The sequence below is a fragment of the Ochotona princeps genome, chromosome 4 (genome assembly GCF_030435755.1).
Source record: "Ochotona princeps isolate mOchPri1 chromosome 4, mOchPri1.hap1, whole genome shotgun sequence".
In the NCBI taxonomy this organism is placed as follows: Eukaryota; Metazoa; Chordata; class Mammalia; order Lagomorpha; family Ochotonidae; genus Ochotona; species Ochotona princeps.
In genome coordinates this window covers 51,274,551-51,293,305 of record NC_080835.1, presented here as the reverse complement: position 1 = coordinate 51,293,305, position 18,755 = coordinate 51,274,551, and positions in this window count along the sequence as shown.

Genomic DNA, 18,755 nt, shown 5'->3' with positions numbered 1-18,755 from the left:
AGGTAGACACACTAGGGAACAAGGAGGGGGCTGGCCTGGGGGAGCTAAGTGTTGTCACAGAGCAGTTCTCTAGGATCATCCTTTGTGTGGTCCTTTCCTGCAGGTGGTCTCATCCGTCTGTTGATTCAGCCACCCACTGACCCTAATGTCCCCATCTCCCTCTCTCTCTCTCTCCCCTCGCTGTGCCCATGCCTTTCCCTTGTAGCTCAGACTGATTGAGCTGCTCACTGGGAATGGCCACCTGAGTGTTCCCCAAGAAACCCAAGTGTACCAAGCTCTGCTCTCCATTTGTGGCTCAGTCCCAATAGTTGCCACCTCTCTGTGCTCTTCTGTGTTAGAACTGCTGCCACTGCCCCCTGAGTTTTTCAGAACTGTCAAAAAGAAGGGGGCAATGGAGGGGGAGAGAGGAATAGGTCAGGAAAAATATTCAGAGTTCCTCACTTTCCACATGAAATCATTTAGCAAGTCCTACTAAATATTTTTTCTGCAAAAGGACTTATTTGAAAGGCAGAGAGAGGGCTCAGTGAAGTAGCCTAGTGGTTAAAATCCTTGCCTTGCATGTACAGGGATCCCATATGGTCATTGGTTTATGTACCAGTGGCCCCACTTCCTATCTAGCTCCCTGCTTGCAGCCTGGGTAGGCAGTTGAGAATGGCTCAAAGCCTTGGGCCTGTGCATCTGGAGGAGACTTCAGGCTCCTGGTTTTGGATTGGTTCAGTAACGGCCATTGCAGCCACTTGGGGAGTGAATCAATGGGTGGAAGATTTTCCTCTTTGTCTTTCCTCCTCCCTGTATATCTGACTTTCCAATAAAAATAAATAAATAAATAAATAAATAAATAAATAAATAAATAAATAAATAAGAAAGGGAGATAGGTAGACAGATAGGTAGAGAGAGAGAGAGAGAGAGAGAGCGAGATCTCAATTGCTGGGATGCCCAAAACACACAATGGTGCACAGCTCCTTTGAGTAGATGGCAGTAGCCCAATCATTAGAACTGTCACCACTGCCTCCTAGGGTCTGCATTTGCAGGAAGCTGCCATTGGGGGCTGAGTATCACATGTGGAAATCATGGGTGTTTTAAGCAGTATCTTTTTTTTTTTCTAACATATTTTTATTGCATTTCATTTTTTTTTTAATTAATTACATTGCATTATGTGATACATTTTTTATGCACTGGGATTCCCCCCGCCCCTCCCCACACCCTCCCCCACGGCGGATTGCTCCACCTTGTTGCATTTCCATAATTCAAATTCGGTTGACATTCTTTCATTGGAGGTATTTACCAAGCATAAAGTCCAGCATCTTATTGTCCTGGTAAGTTCAATGGTTTGTTGGTGAGACCATCTCTGGTCTGAAGGTAGAGCCGGTAGAGTATCATCCCAATCAATTAAAAGCCCCAACATAATATTTCCAACCATTTACAACATTATGGCATTAATTGACATGGTATTTATTAACCAATATGTTAATAGGAAAATGCAGGTTCTCAATCACAACCTGTGACTTCTTCATAGACATTTCAATTTTGGTTTATATTCAACCGTGTTCTATACACCTTAAAATGGCTATAGATTGCTATTCAGCTGTCTCATGCCTATTTTAATTTTAGTCTTTAGCAGTTTATAGCATTGAAGCATGTTTTCGCTGAACCTGGCTGTTTTTCAGGTGGTCTAACTCTATAATTCTAACAGGATGTATGTCAACAGTTTAGGTGAGCATGTTTAGGAGGGGTGTGCAGAGAAATCTTCCATACCCCAGTGAGGAGTAACTAATCTTTGTGTCCCACCCAGTGAGTTATAAGTGCCTCCCCGCTGACCGTTTCCTGTCTGTTTCTAAGCTTTCCTTGTTGTTCTCTGTCTATCTATTCTAGTTTTGTTTGTTTGTTTGTTTTGAGGGGTTTCTGGAGCGCTCCTGATGGTTATTACGAGAGGGGGTGGGGACCCAAAATTGGAAGCAGACAAGGACCAGAGAAAGCTCCTCTCCCTAGTTCTGAAGGAAGTTTACTGTTCTTCTGTTTCTGCGGACCGCTCAGGGATCCTGGTTGTTGTTCCAATGACCTTGGATCCTGCAAGGCAGGATTTGGGCTTCTTCCATCCCATGTGGTAGATCCAAATGGGGGTGGGTGACCTCAGAGTTCTTGGTCTCCGAAGGCATTCCATTTCCCCGTGGTCTCCTTGGCAGTGGGGATGTAGTCCTCGGTGCTCATACTGATAGTCCTTGGTGAGGATCTAGGAGTCTTCAGGTTTGGGATAAAAGCCTCCTTCTGTCTGCCTGCTCCACTCTGGGGACCCCTCCCTGCTCTATGCTCATGACCTCCTGTTAAGAGGTTGTTAGGATTACTCCTGATTCCCCCATTTGCCTTTGTAGTTTTGCTATTGTCAAATGCTAATTTGAGTCTGTTGTCTATGAGTTACCAGTTATGATCCTGATAGGTTATATTTCCCGTCTTCCTCACACCTTCTAGGGTGATGTAAGATTTCTCTGCTCTCTCTCCCCATTTCCAAGTATCATGGAGTCTTACAAGTACATTAGGTTTTACAATTCTTTGATGTAGATCATAAGCAATCTGCCTCATATCATTGGTTACTTCACAATATCTTTTTTTTTTTTTAAAGATTTATTCATTTTATTACAGCCAGATATACACAGAGGAGAGACAGAGAGGAAGATCTTCCGTCCGATGATTCACTCCCCAAGTGAGCCGCAACGGGCCAGTGCGCGCCGATCTGAAGCCGGGAACCAGGAACCTCTTCCGGGTCTCCCACGCGGGTGCAGTGTCCCAATGCATTGGGCCGTCCTCGACTGCTTTCCCAGGCCACAAGCAGGGAGCTGGATGGGAAGTGGAGCTGCCGGGATTAGAACCGGCGCCCATATGGGATCCCGGGGCTTTCAAGGCGAGGACTTTAGCCGCTAGGCCACGCCGCCGGGCCCACTTCACAATATCTTATTGCATGAGATACAGGCTGTTTAGGGTTGAGATAATATTACTGTTTTTCGGATTGACATCATTTCATAACAGCCACATCGATCACAATCACAACAACAACAACATCAACAACAAATTGTAACACCCTGCTAAAATAATGTGCCATTGAGTATGCAACACATGCTTAACTAAAAGGAAACACAGAGTCTTTTGGGAAATGTGATGTCCTCGTATACTTCATGAGCACTTGATGAATTCTACTAGAGAATAGAGATTATTTGGAAGCAAACAAACTGACATAAGAACATCAAAACATATGAGATCCAGCCAAAAGAACAGACAATCACCAAAAAAAAAAAAAAGTATAGATTGGACTGTTGGAGTTACACTTTCCATGTTGGCCTCCTTATATGAAAGAGAATATATGGTATTTGTTCTTTTGTGATTGACTCATTTCACTGAGCATAATGGCTTCTAGTTGGGACCACCTGGATTTAAATAGAATTATATCATTCTTCTTAATAGCTGAATAATATTCCATAGAGTAGATGTACCACAGTTTCTTTAACCACTCTTCCTTGGATGCACATCTGTTTTGTTTCCATGACTTTGCTATTGTAGATTGTGCTGCTGTAAATATAGGATTACAGATCCCCTTCTCATATGCAGATTTCACTCCTTTTGGGCATATTCCTAAGAGTGGGATTGCTGGGTCATATGGCAGGTTTATTTGCAATTTTCCAAGCACTCTCCATACTGATTTCCACAGTGGTTGTACTAGCCTACACTCCCACCAGCAGTGAAGGAGGGTGACTTTCTCCCCACATCCACGCCAGCAGGTGTTGTTTTTCGAGTTCTGAATGTAGGCCAGTCTCACAGGAATTAGGTGGTACCTCAAGGTGGTTTTCATTTGTATCTCTCTGATGGCTAGAGAGCCTGAGCATCTTTTCATATGTCTGTTAGCCATTTGAACCTGTTCTTTTGAGAAATGTCTGTTCATTTCTTTTGCCCATTTTGCTACAGGGTTGTTTTTTTTTTACTGTCCCTGGGTTTCTGAAGCTCTTTGTAGATTCTGGATATTAGTCCCCTATCACTCGTGTAGAATGCAAAAATTTTTTCCCATTCTGTTGGTTGCTTCTTCACTTTGTTAATTGTTTCTTTTGCTGTACAGAAGCTTTATAGTTTGATGTAGTCCCATTTGTTCATTTTGGATTTGATTGCCTTTGCTTTAGGCGTCTTTTCTAAGAAGTCTTTCCCTGTTCCTATATCTTGGAGTGTGTTTCCTATGTTTTCCTTTAATAGTTTGATGGTTTCTGGGTGTAGGTTTAGGTTCTTGAGCCAGTTAGAGCTGATTTTTGTATAGTGCGACAGGTGCGGGTCTTGCTTCTTTATTCTGCAAGCTGCTATCCAGTTGTCCCAACAGCATTTGTTGAATAGACCAGGTTTTTTTTACCTGGATTGCTTTCCGTTTTCTTGTCAAAGATTAGTTGACTATACTTGTGTGGATTCCCTTCTGGTGTTTCTATTCTGTTCCGCTGATATTCTTCTCTGTTTCTGTACCAGTACCAGACTGTTTTGATAACCACTGCTCTGTAGTATGTTTTGAGATCTGGAATTGTGATTCCTCCAGTTTGATTTCTATTTTTTCAGGACAGCTTTAGCTATTCGTGGTCTTTTGTGATTTCAGATGAACTTCTGTATCATCTTTTCTATTTCTGAGAAGAATGTTGCTGGTTTTTTGATTGGGATTGCGTTGAATGTGTATATTGCTTTTGGTAATATGGCCATTTTGATAATGTTGATCTTGCCAATCCAAGAACATGGTAAGGTTCTCCATTTTTCGAGGTCTTCTTCTATTTCTTTTAAAAATGATTTATAGTTTTCATCATAGAGGTCTTTCACATCTTTAGTTAGCTTAATTCCTAAGTATTTAAGATTCCTTTCCTCTATTTTAAAGGGAACTGTACTTACAATTTCTTTCTCAGCAGTGGAATTATTTGTGTACACTTGTGCCATCGATTTGTGTTCATTAATTTTGTATCCTGCTACTCTGCCAAAGTCTCTTATGAGTTCCAGTAGTCTCTTGACTGAGTCTTTTGGTTCTCCTATGTAGAGAATCATGTCATCTGCGAATAGTGATAATTTCAATTCCTCATTTCCAATTTGTATTCCTTTAATTGCTTTTTCTTGTCTAATGGCTCTGGCAAGGACTTCCAAAACTATATTGAAGAGTAGCGGTGAGAGTGGACATCCCTGTCTAGTTCCAGATTTTAGCGGGAAGGCTTCCACTCTTTCCCCATTTAGTATGATACTGGCATTGGGTTTATCGTAAATTGCTTAGATTGTGTTATAGAATGTTCCTTCTATGCCTATCTTGTTTAGGATTTTTAACATGAAGTGGTGTTGGATTTTATCAAATGCCTTCTCTGCATCTATTGAGAGGATCATATGGTTTTTATTTGTCAATTTGTTGATGTGATGTATCACATTTATTGTTTTACGAGTGTTGAACCATCCCTGCATGCCTGGGATGAATCCCACCTGCTCCGGGTGAATGATCTGCCTGATGTGTTGTTGGATCCTGTTGGCTAGTATTTTATTTAAGATCTTTGCATCTATGTTCATCAAGGATATCGGTCTGTAGTTCTCTTTTTCTGTTGTTTCTCTCTCTGGCTTTGGTATTAAGGTGATATTAGCTTCATAGAAAGAGCTTGGAAAGATTGCCTCTTTTTCTATTGTTTGAAAAAGCTTGTGTAAGATTGGGGTTAGTTCCTCCTTGAACGTTTGGTAGAATTCAGCAGTGAAGCCATCTGGTCCTGGACTCTTCTTGGTTGGGAGGGCTTTAATTACTGATTCAATCTCAGTATATGTTATTGGGCTGTTTAGATTGTTAATTGCTTCTTGACTCAATTTTGGTGGATTGTATGTGTTCAAAAATCTATCCATTTCCTCTAGGTTTTCTGATTTGTTCGCATATAGTTGCTTGTAATAGTTCCTGATGATTCTTTGTATTTCTGAGGTATCTGTTGTTATATCTCCTTTCTCATCTCTGATGCTATTGATGTGTATTTTCTCCCTCCTTTTTCTAGTCGAGCTAGTGGGAAGTCTATTTTGTTGATTTTCTCAAAGAACCAGCTCTTTGATTGATTGATCTTGTGTATAGTTCTCTTGGTCTCTATTTGGTTTATTTCCTCCCTTATTTTGATGATTTCTTTTTTCCTACTAATCTTGGGATTGCTTTGTTGTTGTGTTTCTAGTTCCTTCAGCTGTACGGTTAGCTGACTTACTTGGTGCTTTTCTTGTTTCTTGACATAAGCACTGATTGAAATGAACTTTCCTCTCAGCACCGCCTTGATTGTGTCCCATAAGTTTTGATAAGTTGTGTTGATGCCTTCATTTGTTTCAAGCAATTTTTAAATTTCCCCTTTGATTTCCTCTCTAACCCATTGCTCATTTAGTAACATATTATTCAGCCTCCATATGTTTGTAAGTCTTCCTTGGTGTTTTGAGTTCTTGGTCTCAAGCTTCATGCCTTGGTGGTCTGAGAAGATGCATGGTATGATTTCCACTTTTTAAAATTTGCTGAGGCTTGTTTTATGGCCTATAATACGATCAATTCTGGAGAAAGTTCCATGTACTGATGAAAAAAAGGTGTATTCTCTGTCTGTAGGATGAAAGGTTCGATAGATGTCAACTAAGTCCTTTTGCTCTAGAGTTTGGGTGAGTTCTATCGTTTCTTTGCTGAGTTTCTGGTTTTTTGATCTGTCCATTTGCGTTAATGGGGTATTAACGTCTCCCACTATGATCGTATTGTAGTCTATTTCTCCCTTTAAGCCCGTTAATATTTGTTTCACGTAGCTAGATGCTTTGGCATTTGGAGCGTAAACATTTATTATGCTGATCTCTTCCTGCTGGAGGCTTCCTTTGATCATTATGTGTTATCCTTCTTTGTCTCTTTTGAGGCTCTTCATATCAAAGTCTATGTCATCTGATATAAGAATGGCTACACCTGCTCGTCTTTCCTTACCATGAGCTTGAAATATCTTTTCCCATCCTTTCACTTTCAATTTTTTCTGATCTTTGTTGGTGAGATGCGTCTCCTGTAAGCAGCAGATACTTGGGTTTTGTTTTTTGATCCAATCCTGCAATCTATGGCGTTTGACTGATGAGTTTAAGCCATTTACATTCAGTGTTATTATGGATAAGGGGCAGTTTGGTCCTGTCATTTTGGCGATGTGTTGTTCTATGATTGGGTCTTCTGTTAGCCTTTTAGTTCTCCACATTTGCCTTTGTTTCTGGTGGTTGCTATTTCTTTTTTCTTTCATGGGAACATCCTTGAGTATCATTTGTAGGGCAAGTTTAGATGAGACAAAATCTTAAAGCTTTTCTTTATTGTGGAAGAATTTTATTTCATTTTCAAAGACAAAGGAGAGCTTTGCAGGGTAAGTTATTCTGGGTTGAAAATTTTTCTCTTTTAGAATCTGGAATATGTCACTTCAGTCTCTTCTCTGAAAGGTCAGCTGTGAGTTTGATTGGGGTTCCCCTATATGACACCTGATTTTTTTCTCGTGCACATTTAAGGATTTTTTCTTTTTGTTCAACTGAAGAGAGCTTGATTATCATGTGTCGTGATGAAGTTCATTTTTGGTCAACTCTGTTGGGAGTTCTGTAGCCCTCCTGTATATTACTTTCTAATTCTTTGCTCAGATTAGGGAAGTTTTTCTGTATTATTTCACTGAATACGCCTCTAATCCCAGCTTCTCTTTCTGCACCTTCTGGAACTCCCATAACTCTTATGTTAGACCTTTTAATTATATCTTTTAATTCTTGGATACTTTTTTTTAGCTTGACCTAGCTCTGCTTCCAGCTTTTTGCTTGTTTCTTCATGGTGACAGGAACTATCTTCTAATTCTGAAATTCTTTCTTCTGCCTCATTCATTCTGTTGTTGAGACTCTCCACTGTATTTTTAATTTGCTCTACTGTGTTCTTCATTTCTGATATATCAGCCTTAATTTGATGTATTACTGCTATTTCTTCTTTGAACTCTTGTTTGTACTTCTCATTGTTGACCAGCAGCTTTGCGATGAGTTTTCTGAGTTCTCTGTCCCCCATTTTCTCAATGTCTTCTTCAGTTAACTCTGGGAGTGGGCGAAGCTTTTGCTCCTTTGTTGGAGAGACTTCAGTAGCATTCATAGTGCCTCTGTCTTGTCTTTTACCTTTTGTAGTTGCCAATCTGGTTGACGAAATCATCTCTATGGTGTATTACCTACAGGTCTATAAGTTGATTGTTATGTTCAATCAGTGCCCTGGATTTGGGGAACACAGCTGCCAGGAATAATTGCTTCGCCCGCGGCACTGATTTTGTAAGCAGCACTGAGCTTGTCGCCCCCTGCTGGCCAATAAGTCTAAGTACCTCCTGGGGTTATTTTGGGTGGAGTTGGAGGCGTGACTTTTCGGGGCTGTTTTTTTTCCGTGGAGCCTATGCCGTGCTCTAAGATGGAGGTGTTTTTGTCCCCAGGTCAGCCCTTGGGCGATTCAGCTGACCTCCCTTCAGTGTAACAGTATCTGCTCCCATGACACTGAGCTCAGCTCCGCGCAATTAACCAGCAACATGCCTACTCTGGATCTCCACTTGGGGTCCACATTTGCTGCCCTGCCACCCGATATGGCACCAGGTGGAGAACTGCAGCTGCTGGCTTTCAGTTCCAGGGACCACACAGACCCTGCAGGGAGCAAAGCTGGTGCTCCCCACCACCCTTGGATCAGTTGCATATGAACAGCCAGAAAGGGGCCTGTGTGTTGCTCTGTCAACTCCGCGTTCCGCCTCTCCACACAAGATGGCGCCCTGAGTCCCCGACTCTCTCTGCCTGCCGCTGGTCCCAGTCACTCAGCTTGTCTGTCCGCTCCCAGACCACACTCGCTTTCCTAGCTCCCCACGCGGACACAGGCTCTCACCTGGCGGTCACAACGTCTGTGTGGAGGCCACTGCTGGATGTTTGGCTGGCGCTGGAAACGGATTGCTGGAGCCTGGATCACCGGAGCCTGGATCGTTGGAGACTGGATCACTGGGGTCTGAGTTGCTGCTTGCCGACTGCTGGTGGGTTCTTCGATCCACTACAACACTGCTGTCTTGTTTCTGCAGCTTCCCTGTGTCCAGGGGGGTTCCTGGTACCCCCTGCTTACTGCCTGAGCCCTACTTATCCCCTGTAATCTACTTATTGTACTTCTCCCTGCCTAAAGATTCTCTGCCTTATCAAACGTGTCTGTACTCTATGCCGCCATCTTGGTTCCTTTAAGCAGTATCTGAACCACCAGACCAAACACCCACCCCAGTCCATCTTTTCTGATACCTAAGTATGCTTCATATTCCGCCTCCTTAAATCTGGTCACGAGGGGTGTGACATCTATCTATTTATTTTCATTGTGGTAAAAAAATAACACAAGCTAAATATTTTTATTTTATTTTAAAAAAAGATTTGTATATTTTCATTGGAAAGGTAGATTCACAGAGAGAAGGAGAGACAAGGATCTTCTATCTGCTGGTTCATTCTTCAAGTGGCTGCAACAGCCAGTGCTGAGCCGATTCAAAGCCAGGAGCCAGGAGCTTCTTCTGGGTCTCCCACGCAGGTGCAGGATTCCAAGGCTTTGGGCCATCCTTGACTGCCTTCCCAGGCCAAAGGCAGGGAACTGGATGGGAAATAGAGTAGCTGGGAGATTTCTGTGACCACTCTGTCTATTTGTTCCTCTGATCTCGGGGTGCTCCTGGCTCTTAGAGCTCTCAGGATGCTGCCCAGTCTTCCACTGGCTTCCTTTCTTCTTACCTGTTGTTAAACAGCCCCTGGTAACACTGATCTCTGAGTGTTCCATCTCTGTTCTAGGATCTGGCAATCAGACATACTGAATACACCCTAAACCCAATCAACAGTAGCTACTTGCTGTCCACCACTGGTGCTTGTTGATGCCTTCCCAAATCTTGAAGCAGAGTGTCTTCTAATAGTATTTACAGATCAGCAAACATCAGAGATAAACTGTCAACTTTATGGAAAGAACTAGGCTGTTTCCCCCCAGGACAGCCTATGTGGCCTCTGCTGTTTGGTTGTGGTAGCTCTTGAAGCCTGTAGCCTGAACTCACTAGCATTTGCTGCAAATAGAGACAACTCCACCTTAGCTCCAAGGCTTTCCAAAATCGGATCCCAGACTATGTCTCTAAGGCCTGTATCCTTCACTATATCTATTACTATGTTCCATCAAACATATTTATCCTTCCCGTGTAAGTCAGAATAATGACATCCCTAAGACTATATCCTAGTGCCTTAGAATATGTTGTCTTTGCAGATACTAATTAATTTAAGAACATTGATGGGGCAGGTGTGGTGACATAGCTGGTAAATCTGCTACCTGCAACACCTGTTTCCCATATGGACTCTGGCTCGAGTTCTGGCTCCCTGACATCTGATTCAGCTCTCTGTTAATGCTTATGGGAAAACAATGAAGTATGGCTCAAGTGCTTGGGTCTCTGTATCCACATGGGAGACCTGGAAGAAGCTCTAGGCTCCTGGCTTCAGTCTGGCTTAGCCCTGGCATTTACGGCCAATTGGGGAACGAATCACTGGATCTTGCGCTCTCTGTGTGTAACTCTGCTTTTCAAATATATAAAATAAATCTTTAAAAGGGGGCTTTAGGATGGGGACGGTTATCCTTCAGTATCTGGCTGGATTGAGCGTAGCTGTAAGTGTTCCTAAACAGAGCAGGAGATGTGATGATGTATCGGGGTCCCTTGTCTGGCGAGCAAGACTCCGACACCACGTGATCTCTTCACAAAGCTTTATTAATCAAGCAGCATACATAAAGTAAAGGAATAGAAAATCCAAGCACAAAGCAAAAAGGGAGTAGCCACAGCATATTGTCCTGGAGCATCAAAGAGAGCGCTCTCCCTCCCCCAAATCCTCACAGGAAATCCTCTTTTCCAGCCAATCCACTTAAAGGTCACCAAGGCACGCAGTGAGCACACCAATCACAACTCTGATCACGCGCGCACCACGCAGACTTCATGTGACCTTGAACCAATCCTCTGCAACTTCCTTAAACTTGTTTACTACCTCTGTGCCACGAGGAAGCAAACACAAGCGCCACCTTGGGGCGCGGTTCCGCTCTCCACAACGATGGGAGCAGAGAGCGGAGTGCTTAGGCTCCAGGCGCAGGTGAACAGCAGCTGAGGAATGTGGGCAGCCTCTGATTGCTGGGAAAGACAAGGAAACAGATTCTCCCCTCAGGCCTCCAGGAAGGAGTGTAGATACAGACAACAACTCGACCTGATCCTGGTGAAACCTGTTTTAGACCTTTGATTTCTAGAACTGAAAGGTAGCACACTCGCATTGTTTTAAGCTACAGTAACAACAGGAATTGACTATGTTCGCCACATACACATTAGCCCTTTCCTTTGTAGGCCCTGGCTAAGCATTAGAATCATCCCACAAACCTGAAAACACAATTCCAGTCTGTGGACCCTTTGCTGGTGCTTTTGATTGCCTTCATCACGGCCCGGGCATTAGCAGTTTCTACACAGCCACCGAGGAAGCTCCTGTACATGTATCCAGGTTGGGGGTCACTGAGCTACTTTCACCGTCTCTTTGAAAGAAAGTGGTCTGATTTCCAACTTGGCTTTACCCTTGACTGCCCAAACACCTGGGGGCTTTTAAAGAGCACCATTGCATTGCCAAGATGCCCCTCCCAGAGAGCCTGGGTTCACTGACATGAGGTGGGGGCCGAGCATTGATTTTATCAAAAAACCTGGTGATACTGCATGCGTGTATGTTTCAGAACCTGTGTTCCCTGCAACCCCTTGCGGCTTAGTGAAAACTTAACCTGTACTAAAAGCTTCTTTCTTTTTCTCTTTTTAAAAATGGATTTTAGAAAATATTTTAAAATTTTACTTGGAAACGCAGTGTTATAGAGAGAGTGGGGTCTTTAATCTCTTGGTTCACTCCCCAAATGGCCACAATGGCCAGAGCCAGGCTGATCTGAATCTAGGAGCCGGGAGTTTCTTCCAGGTCTCCCACGGGGGTGTAGAGGCCCATGAACTTGGGCCATTCTCCGCTGCTTTCCTAGGCCATTATCAGAGACCTGTCTGGAAAGTGGAGCAGTCAGGATAAGAACCGGTGCCCACATGGGGTGCTGGCACTGCTGGCAGAGGATCAGCTTGTTACGCCATCAGCCGCAGTCTCTAGATCACTCCAACACTGAGGGGTTACTCTGTGCAACCCATAATCCTATTGCAGAGTGACTAGCACTGTATCCTATTATGTCTAAATTTTTCTATGAAGTTGCTTTCCTAAAAAAAGCTAGTTGGTGAGTATAACGCTGAGTTCTACCTGGTATCCAGGACGCGAGCTGCAGGTAATGTGGCAGAGGTCTCCTTCGCAACCAGCCTGGGCTTTCTGCTCTGAAGCCGTGTTAACTTAGTATTTCTCTTGGCATAAGCAAGGCTTTGATGCTTTTTTATTGCCTTTAAAAAGGAAAGCATGTTCTAATATTTCAGAAAAGCTAATTTCTGTCTGTATTAAGTATATATTTCTTTTTTTAAAAAAAGATTTATTTATGTTTACTACAAAGTTAGATATACAGGGAGGAGGAGAGACAGAGAGGAAGATCTTCCGTCTAATGATTCACTCCCCAAGTGACCACAACAGCTGATGCTATGCCGATCCGGAGCCAGAAGCCAGGAACTTCCTCTAGATCTCCCACATGGGTGCAGGGTCCCAAGGCTTTGGCCCATCCTCGACTGCTTTTCCAGGCCACAAGCAGGGAGCTGGATGGGAAGTGGAGCTGCCGGGATTAGAATCGGTGCCTATATATGGGATCCCGGAGTGTTGAAGGCGAGGACTTTAGCCGCTAGGCCACACCGCACCAGGCCCAAGTTTATATTTCTTTAAAGCATTTTGTCATTTCCGCCCAGGAAAACTCTCTCAGTATACTGCTCAAATTTGCCTTTGTAAATTCTGCTTTAAACAGTAGTTCTGGGCCCAGCTGTGATAGTTTAGTGGCTAAAGTCCTCTCTTGCATGCGCTGGGATCCTACATGGGCACCGGCTCTTTTCCCAGCTGCTGTACTGTGTGTGTCCTGGGAAAGCAATGATGGTCGTCCCAAAGCCTTGGGACTCTGCACTTGTGTGGGAGACCCGGAAGAGACTCCTGCCTACTGGCTTTGGATCAGCTCAGCTCCGCCCATTGCCACCACTTGAGGAGTGAATCAGCAGATGGAAGTGCTTTCTCTCTCTCTCCACTCTATAAACCTTTCTAATAAAAATAAATAAATCTTAAAAAAAAATTAAATTCTGTATCCTGCAGTTCCAGAAGCTGCCACCAGGGGGTGGTTTGTTCAAGCCCATCAATTTTTCCATCCCCAAACAAGAGAGTAACTTAAAGTAGGGTTGATTGATTATGCATGCATTTACTTATTTATTATTAAAATTTTAATCTTTGATGTTGTTTGTATAGTTTACAAGGCTGCATGGCCATGAGGACCACTGATTAGTGTGGGGAAGGTTGAGGTATGGCGGAAGGTGGGTGTTATAAATGCTTTCAATTTCCCTTTTCTCCCCTTTTCTCCTGTAAGTGGGGTTGGGGTGGGGGAGGAAGGAGGGGACTGCTCCCTTCTGCCAAGCTACAGCAGTACCCAGGATGGGATGTCTGCTTAATGTCATCTTAGAAACCCTGATGTGCAGAGGAATTCTGAGGGTATTGCTTGAGTAGTTTTGATCGTTTTGAGACGCTGTTGGTTTCATTACTCCGAAGTTGAGAAAATCCTCCCAAGGTCCATTGGCTGACAGAGTCCACCCCAGTGCATCCACTCACCCAGAAACTTGCTGCCAAAGGTCAGCCAGAAGATTGTTCAACCTGTTCTGTTCTCCATCTTCTGACATGGCACTTGACATCCTCTGTAGGCCTGAGTATTCCATCTACGGCACAGGCAGCAGCAATCAAGGAGACCCAGTTCCAACACATGCATGTAGCTCAAGGTCGGACCACAAATCCTGTGATTCTTGTGGCTGGAGTTTTGAGTCCAGTGGTCTAGTTTGGGAGTCTCCCAAGAAACCTCCCCTGGGGTGACCCCACACCTGACTTTTGCATGTCCCAGCCAGTACAGGGTGCAGTTCAGTCTGTCACTTGCATCAAACTATGCATGCACTGGTGATTGTAGTTGCCTGGTCAGTTCTGTCCCCAGCCCCGTGACCTATGCAAGCCTATGGTGCAGCGACCCAGCCCAACCCAGCATACCACAGACCTGTCCCTTGTGTTATGCACACCAGTGGGAACTGCAGCCTAGTTGGGACGACCCCCAATAACCCCCACCAGTCTGCCTCCAGTCCTGATTGCTGCACATGTCAGCCTGTACACAGATTAGTTCATTCTTTTTTAATGGCTGCATAATATTGAATTGCATAGATATACCACATTTTATTTATCTATGTATCAGTGTTGGAAATGTGTGCTGTTCCCCTTTTTGGTTACTATGAGTAAAGCCGCAAATTTTTGAGTGTTTTTATTTCTTCTGGGCACACACTTAGATTCAAACTGCTGAGTCATATAGTAATTCTATATCTAATGTTTACAGAAATTGTTGGTTGGTTTTCCAGAGCAGCTGTCCCATTTTGCATTCCCACAAGCAAGCAAGCTGCGAAGGTTTGAGTTCTCCATATGCTTGCTTACGTATTATCTTGTTTCTTCTGGTAGTGTTTGTGAGTCTTTTTGAGGGGTAACACTGTTGTGCAAATTTCTGTGGGCTCACTGGCCTTTTCCTTTACAGAGCTGTCTTCTTGAATACTTCATCTTTTTAAAAAAGATTTATTTATTTTTATTTGAGAGGCAGATTTGAGAAAGAGAAGCAGGGACACACAGAGATGTCTTTCATCCTCTGGTTTGCTCTCCAAATGGCCACAGTAGCCAGAGTTGAGTTGATCTGAAGCCAGGAGTCAGGAGTTTCTTCTGGGTCTCCCATGTGGTTACAGGTCCCAAGGGTTTGGGCTGTCCTTGACTGCTTTCCCAGGCCACAGGCAGGGAGCTGGGTGGGAAGTGGAGCAACTGGGAACCAGTGCCCGGTTGGGAAGATTAGCCAGCGTGGAAGTATGGCTTTAAGTGACTGCTACTCAGGCATTTTTGAAGGGTCCATGGTGCTTGTGGGAGGTCACGGGGAGCATCTTGAAGCAGGAGTGGCTGTGGCAGGGCTTCCCCACGTGAGGATCTCATCAACCCTGTGTCAGTAGTTTTTGCTTGAAGATTTATTTCTTTCTTTGAAAGCCAGAGTCAGAGAAAGAAGAACACACACACACACACACACACACACACACACACACAGGCGTTGTCAATCTGCTGGTTCACTCCCCAAGTGACCACAATGGATACAGCGGAGCCTGATTTGGACCCACCATATGAGTGTGAAGGCCCAAGCACCTGGGCCATCTTCTGCTGCTCCTCCAAGGTACTCCAAGTGGAATAGCCAGAACATGAATTGGTGCCCACATGGGAGGCCCATATTGAAGGCAGCACCTTCACCTGCTATGCCATGATACCAGCCCCCTTTCACCCTTATAGATGGGGCCATCTGGAACCATCTGGAGTTGGTAATTTTGGACCAGTGGCTCGAGATCACCCATTGGGACCCCAGCAATGCTGGCATGGGCCCGAATCAGGGATACTCACCCCTATCTGAGCAGAGCCTGGGGAGAAACAGATGGGGCTTAGGGAGGGCTTCCTGGAGGAGGGGATGTTTGAACCAGCCCTAGGTCTGGAAGCAGCAGCCATAAGACAGGAGTGGGGCCTGGGTTGCCAAGTGATGGCAGGGACTCTGAGTCAAGTGGCGTGTGGTTGTGGGGAATAGGCAGGAACCAGAGAAGTCTGTGTGGCCAGGAGTCCAGGAGGCCTCTGGGGATGTCCACTTGTGTTACCTCAGCCACACTGGGTGAAGGGGGCGGCAGGGAGACCAGAGCTGGAGGTCCCACAGGTGTTCACAGCTCTGTGCACCTGTTCATGTCCTGGCTGGTAGGGAGATCTGCTGGGAGGAGGGGTCACCGCAGTGGCTTTCTGGGGCTCTAGCAGGGGATCCCTGGAGTTTGTGCAGGACCCTGGTGTGGGAACCTGCAGGCCCTAGGACCTCAGTCCAGGCCACTTCTGCCCTCCCTGGCATGCCGTTGTCTCCTGCAGGGACACTTGTTGCCAGGGGGTTTGGGGTAATACGGGAGGAGCACTTTGGAGAAGACATCTTTCCTGAGCAAGGCTGTGGGTCCCTGGGTCAGGGCCAGCAGTTGGCCTGGAGGTGCCACAGGTCAGCCCATGCCAGCCTCCTGTTGTGTACGGTGAGGCTGGGGGAGGCAGCTCCAGGCCTGTTTCACCCTGGGACCTCCTGGCTGCACTGCTTTTCAAGCCCAAGGCTGTTCACGGCCGGCTGGGATGGGCCTCTGACCTTAGACTAGGGGAGTTCCAGGACTCCATACTAGGGACGCACCAACCTCTGTACCCGGAGAGTTCTCCTTCCCCGCCAGCCTCGGTCAGCACCAAACCCATCAGTCCCACCCCGTGTTTCCTCTCTGGTCCGATTTCCAAATCTTTGCCAGGCTGTGCCCCACCTCCCTCTGCAGTCACCTCTCTGCCTCTATTCGGGGAAGAATCCTCCAAGCAAACTATTGCCAGTCTATGGGAGACTGTTGGGTGTGGGCCTCACACTAGGGCAGCCCAGACATCTTGTACTCTTCCCTTGCCCTAGGGGTGTAGGGAAGCTCACCTGCCTCCTCTCCTCTCCTCTCCCCTTCTTAGTCCCATGGCACCCCTGCCCTGAGATCGGTTCTCCAAGCTCCCCTACAGCCAGGCTGGTTGGGGGGCCTCGGGCTGTCTGCTGAGAGGCTCCTGTGCCGGCTGTGGACTGAGGCTGGGGCTGGGCCTGAGAGCAGGATGGTCACTGGGGTCGCTGGGGTTTCTGAGATCTCTCCTGTGCATCCTCCGTGCGGTGTGCGGGCAGGCTCACAACAGCATCTGACCTCACGCCCGCGCCTGCCACTCAGCCCTGGGCAGCTCTATGTGTGCCGGTTGCGGGAGGGCAGCTCTGGGAACCGGGCCAGCCAGCTGGGGACGTGGGCCTGGTGTGGCGGGCTGCCCTGGGCCAACCTCTCAGCCTTAGTTTCTCTTTCACACAAAGACCAGTGCTGCCCTAGTGACCTCACACCACTTTACCATATTGGACAGCTGGTGGTTTAGCTGAACCTGGGCCCATGTGCCAAGGCCTGACTGTGTGGCTGTGGGCAAGGCCTACCTTTCCATGACCCCAGTGTGCATAGAGAAGGGGTGGAAACTGCTCCTTCTGGTGGTCCTAGAAGACCTGGGTGAGGGCAGGGGAGAATCTGGCAAGTGGCTGGCTGTGGCACCTGTGTGTGTGCTGTGTGGCAGGGGCTGGTGGGAGGCCTTTGGGACAGGCTTCCCACTAAGACCTCAGGTACCTGCTGGATCCAGAGGCAGGGCCAGCTGTTTACCCCAGGTTCCTCCACAGTCCGTAAGCACATGGTTTGGCTCTGGGGACCCAAGTGTCTCTGGGAGAAGGTTTTGGGGCTGTCTGTCCTGCCCCGTCCATGCCTGCACCCCTGGCTTTACAGAAGAGGGTGACCTGGCAACTGTGTGACCTCTTTCTTTTTTAAGTTTCCTTTTATTTATTTATTTTTATTTTAAAAATATTTTAAAATTTTACTTCTTTTTCTTATTATTGTTATCACTTTATGATACAGTTCTATAGGCCCTGGGATTTCCCTTACCCCTCCCCAAGTCTCCTCACCCCTACTGAGTTCCCCTATGTTATTACTACAGTATAATTCTTCCTACACAGTCATATGACCATCATTGTGGGCATGGACAATGGCAGAGAGCCCAGCATCCTATTGTCAAGGTACAGTAAATGGTTTCATTGGGAGTCCATCTTTGATCTGGAAGTAGAGATGCATACTGTGTTATATCCTCACATCTGGATATGATAGTCTCCATTACACAGTTACTATATATCCCTTTAAATAAAAAGCCACAATAAAAAACCAACAACAGGAAGAAAAATAGAAATTTACGACACCATGAATTTAAATAACATGCTACTCTATTGTTGCCTACAGGAGACATATCTCACCAACAAAGAACAGTGGAAACTATATCTCATGGATTTTGATTTTTTAAAAATTTCATCTCTTCAAAGCGCTTTCCCATTAAATTCTTCACTGATTCATAGATCATGCAGTAGCATCATTTTCTTCAAGAAGATTCTTAATTTTCTTCTTCATTTCTTCAGCGACACATTAGTCATTCAGTAGCATGTTGTTTAACTTCGTGGTGTTGTTAATTTCTGTTTTCTTCCTATTGTTGATTTTGATTTGTGGCTTTTCATTTAAGGGGATGTACAGTAACTGTGAAATGGAAACTGTGTGGCCTCTACAGGTTTGGGACTGGCCTCTCTGGCCAGGCCCGAGGAGCATGCTGTGCCCAGATCAGCCACTAGGTGGGGCCCAAGTACCACGTTGGTGGGGGTCGCCTGGGCTGGTGAATGGCAGGAGGGACTGGTCATCTCCAGGAAACCCTTCCTCAGGCTGCCTGGCCATGCTGGTGACAGGGCTGGGGACAGCAGACCCCAGATCTCCTTCCGGCTCCCTGTAGTGCTGGCAAGTTGCTTCCTGTCCTTAAGCCTCAGAGTAGGGTTGAGACTGGAACCTGGGTGTCAACCCTTAACCTTCAGGGTTAATGTGGGGGTGGGGCCGGGGGCAGCTGCCCAGGGTCCTCTCATCTTCCCTCAGGAAGCTTGCACC